Here is a 5,059-nt window from a genome sequence, read left to right as displayed (position 1 = left end):
ACACACACACACACACACACACACACATTTAAAATGTTAAATTTTTTTCTTCTTGAGCCAGGAAAGTAACATCTAGAAATACTGCCTACCAATCAATTTACCTGTTGAACTGGTTCAGAAGCATTTCCAGGCAACAAGAAACCTCTCGATTTGACAGGAAAAAAATGAGAAAGGGGAAGCTGACAGAAGCATCATTTGACTGTGAGTATACATTTATTACGCAGTTCGTGAATGGAAGTGGTTTACATTATGAAATACCCCAAAATCTAGAAGCTTACAAGCTGAGAACATACTACTCAGCAGCAGTAAAGCAATGTAGGCCCTGAGCTGTGCCACTGCCCCACGTGACTACTGAGCACCTGATATGTGGTACAGCCAACTGGGATGTGCTGTAAGTATAAAGTACACACCAGACTTCAAAGAGTTACTTACCATGGGGGAAAAAAAGTAAAATATCTCATTAATAATTTTTATGTTGATTACTTGAAGTGATATTTTTATATATTAGATTATAAAATATACTACTAAAAATTAATTTTACCTGTTTATTTTTTCCTTTAATTAATACAGCAATTAAAAAATTATATGTGATTTTTTTTAATATAACTGTATTGGGCAGAACTGGTCTAAAAACAGTGTATATGAGGAAAAAGAAAAGTAAATCATAACCAGACTCCACCCAAAGAATGTGTTCTGATACTCTGACTTCACAAACTCACATACACACAACACAGGCAAGGCCATATATCTTAGTCCAAACATCGGAACAAACCCTATATTACTATCTTACACAATCAGCTCTGCAGCCTGCACTGATGGAGGGGAGCAGGTGCCATAACCTAATTTCTCACAGTCACAGCACTGGGAGAAGGAGAGAGGGAGCCAGATGTGAAAAAGGCCAAAGCAGAAATTCATGTGCTAACAAGCACAAGCTGAAAAGTCATGAGGGGAGCTGAGGCTCTTTGCCGGAAGCTCGGAAGCAGCAAGAAATCTAATGAAAACAGAAGGTCCATCCAAGAGTAAACACTACTCAAAACCAGACAGGCTTTCTCACTACTGACTTGAAGGTTCTGGTCCTGTATGGCAAACCTAAAACGAAGTAATACCTGTACTTAAAAAGAATTATCATTAGAAGAAATAGCACAGATTTACTGAGATTTTCCCATACCAAACAGAAAGTCAGCGAACAACTCAGACAATTTATAAACATCTGGTCTTAATTCAACACTGACACATTGATTTTAAAATCAACTGAAAAGGCTGGAATTGTTCTAATATGCTTAAAATCACTTTCGCAGTAACTGTTACACAACTCTTCCTTACCTTCTTTATAAGCTCTGATCATTAGTGTTTACATAGGGTTTTGAAACTACCCAATTGTTCCTGTAAATATTTAATTCTCTTGTTGCTATAAACGACAACTATAAACAACACAGCATTTCTATATAACATGTTTTAGTCATGAGAAAGTGGGATGCTGACGTCAACAGCACAGTCTATAAACCGAAAACACAAGAATTACCAGAGAGCCTTTCGGAAATCAGCCACCAATAAAATAGACATTTTTCCTCACTACTCAAAGTTTTTGATCCAGTTTATATCCGCGTCCCTCTGCATATGTGGATCACTTCTAAAATGAGCCTGTATCACAACCAGGACCATGGTCTGCAGGTCCCAGGTACTGGACAGAGCTGCTGTTCTCAGGTATGAATGCCCAGGCAGTGAACTATCGCCTGTATATCCTTGTTAACAAAGACAAAAGATGCTAACTAGCAAGCTTTCTCTTTTCTGTTTAGTAAGAGATTAACATTTGGGGATCTATACTGATGTGTCAAAGAAAATGGAATAAACCAATCATTCGGCCAGTTTCATGCACTGCCACAACAGTCTGAACATTAAGATGGAAACGGAGTGACATGAAGCAACTGACCGTCTAACTGGACAGGCCAGGACAACTGGGGGATTAGACACGTGCTAATGATCGAACTGTGCACGAGAGCTCAGAGAAACAGGAACTCAACAAGGCTTGAAATGGTCAGAAATGACATTCGGGTCAGCCTTGAAGGACAGAGAGTCTTGAATGGGAGGCCACCATGAAGTCCAGAGGCCAGCATGGAGCCCAGAGCATATTGTGGAGGGTGGAGGAAGAAACCCCTAAAGGGGGCAAAGGACTCTCAAAAGTCCAATGCAAATGCGACATAACTTTAGGAAACATGAGTTTCTGAGCTGGTGAAGAGAACAGAAAGATTCTACTGCTGGACAATCTCAAGATGAAAGATCAAGAAACTACTGTGTTAATCCAAGTATACGGATCTTGGCAACTGGGACGATAAAAGCAACAACGAGAAAAAAAGATGGACAGAAGCAGCAATGTCAACGAAAAAGTATACTTAGAGACTTGGTATCAAAGATTAGCTCTTAAAAAGAACAAGAGTGTCCCCTTCAGAAATAAGTAAGGAAATGGGCAAGTAATGACTGAGGTCTGGACCCGCTGAATTTGAGCTGGTCATGCCATGTATGTTTGACAAGTGCCTACTAAAGACCACCAGAGATGTGAGAGAGAAGCTCTGTGAAAGAATAGAGGAGAGAGATATAAGTGAATTGAAATATAAAGGTGGTAACTGAAAGTCTGAGAGTTGGGAGACCATGCATTTTGCAGCTATTCCTAGATAAAATTGTCTTCCCCTCACCTCCCTCATCATTAATAAATATAACTTTTAAGAATGCAACGCATATAATTTGATGATGCTAACCTAAGGGGAAAAAAAGGCTACACATAGAAAACAAAAAAGTGAAAGACTTACACAAAAATGTTCACAGTGATATCATTAGTTGGTGAGATCAAGAACATTTTCTTCTTCCCAATTTTTGGAATTTCCCAAGTTCTATTTATCTTTTTAAATAGCAAGCATATACTTCATTAAAAAATGAAATATTTTTTTAAAAGGAATGATCCGCTCTAAGCATTTGTAAAAGCACTTACAGCTGTAATCCTAAACGGTGAATTTTATTGTATGTAAATTAAAAGCAACTAAAAATAACACTGACATAATACCATGTTACACCCACTATATTGAATAAATTTAGTTTTGACAAGATAAAGTGTTTGAGAAAATGTTTATCAGTAAGAGTGCAAATTCTTGCAGCTTCTCTGCAGGACAATTTGCCAATATCTATCAAAATTTAAAACCTGGAAAACCTTATGACTATGCTCAACAATTTTGTTGCCAGGAATTTACCTATGGATATTCTCCCCAAGATATGTACAAGAAATTTCACTGCACTATTGTTTATAATAGCAAAAAAATTAAAATAAGCAAAATGCCCATCAAGCTTTGGGATGAGGAAGAGAGTAGGAGGAAAGGAAGAAAGAAAAAAGAATGTGTGCCTTAGTAACGTACATGTACTTAGTGTCGCTGCTTAAATTGTAGAATGTTTGAAAAACAGTGAGGGAACACATCTTAAATCTCTGTACACACAGGACTCATAACTGTGACCCTGACCAAGAGTACCGACAGCAGGACCTACTCAAAAGTTTGCTGATAAGAAAAATGAATATTTACCTCCTACCTTGTTATCAGGATAAGTGGCAAGATTGTGCCTGTTTGTTTTCTGGTTTAATCTATGTGGAATGTGGCCTAAAGAAGTTCATTACCTTTTCATTAGCATTAACCTAACAATTATTCCCAGGACTGAGTTTAGACTGTTGCTGATTCGTGCAAAGGGTGACGTCAAGCACAAATGAGTTCTAACACTACAAGACTACAAGCTGTCAACACAACTCTATCATGAAAACGCAGAACGAGAAATACTGTTTCATACGCACCTAAATGCCAGGACGTGGACCTGTCCATATGCTTTCTGTTATACACCGCTGAGCTCCATTTCCTTACGCTGTCGAGGTCCAAGCTTGAATCCACACAGGGAATCCCAGTTAGCGAGTCAAGACCTAGCTAGAGAAAAACAAATGGTTAAGTAAAAATAGAGTAAAGATAACCTAGCAGGAGGCACGCCGCATGAATGGTGTCTACATCACGCTCCTCCGTGCCCAATCCTAGAACTTTCTCTATTACTTCACTCCTAAGGAACATTTCCAAGGTCCCAGCCCATTCCTGGGCAGGATCACAGACTGCGCCTTTGGTCCCTTAAAAATCAACCCTCTGCACAAAATATTTTGGAAAATGGTATTTGAGAACATCTAGAAAACGTAATTTTACATGCAGTTGGGTTTTATTCCTTGACAATTTTTTAGTTCCACATTGCCTAGCACAGGGCCTTGATTTAAAAAAAAATTTAAGGACTTTTTTAGTTCTGTGTGCCAGGCATTGGGCTACATACACATCATATGTGCATAACTTCATCTTCGCCACAACCCTTGGGAACCACTGGGCTCATGCTTTACAGGTAAGAAAACCCAAGAGCGGTGAGGCCCCCTGGTCAAGTCCTGGAGCTTCTAAGAGATGTGACAGCACAGGTAACAAAGACCATTAGGAATACAGCAGCAGAGCCCTCACTTCTAATTGTAACTCTACATTGCCTCCAGTGCTGCTGCCAGAATAAACTGAAGGTACTCTACTTGAGGGGAAAGCAAAGATTAAATTACTCAAAAATCACCTTTTAAAGCCTCTTAAATAATTGGGGCGGGGGGGTATATTAATATATTGAGGAGTGCTTCCAAAAAAGCTGGGTCACATTCTATTTAAGCCAGGTTATCAATAGGTACACACGTTCATTTTATTGTTTATTATACCCTTGCACCTTTATTACACAAGAGTGTTTTATACACTCTTGCACCTATGAATACATTTCATAATTAAAATAAAAACCCAGAGCTTGACTCTGGCAGCTCTCTCTGAACAGCCAGCAAGACACCAGTCAGGAGCCTGGCCTGCCATTATAAAGAAACTATTTAGGACAAAAAATATCATTACTCATTTTAAATAATAGGATATGAATAAAGAAATTGTGTTTTTCTCTTTCTAAAACATCTTTACATGCAATGCAAAAAAAAGATAATTTATTTCTCAAGATAAAATCTTCATAACCAATCTATTTTAAG

General features: G+C 38.3%; 1 protein-coding gene across 1 annotated transcript in view; it reads right to left on the bottom strand.

Annotated features, from left to right (window-relative positions):
* Positions 1–3,949, bottom strand: part of SLC23A2 (solute carrier family 23 member 2) — a 97,237-nt gene extending 93,288 nt beyond the window's left edge. Inside the window, exon 1 of the mRNA XM_006921620.3 lies at positions 3,827–3,949. The gene's annotated coding sequence lies outside the window, so the exon portion shown is untranslated. The remainder of the gene's footprint in view (positions 1–3,826) is intronic.
* Between the last annotated feature and the right edge of the window lie 1,110 nt (positions 3,950–5,059).

The sequence above is a fragment of the Pteropus alecto genome, unplaced genomic scaffold (assembly GCF_000325575.1).
Source record: "Pteropus alecto unplaced genomic scaffold, ASM32557v1 scaffold45, whole genome shotgun sequence".
NCBI lineage: Eukaryota > Metazoa > Chordata > Mammalia > Chiroptera > Pteropodidae > Pteropus > Pteropus alecto.
This window is presented reverse-complemented; position numbering and strand designations above follow the sequence as displayed.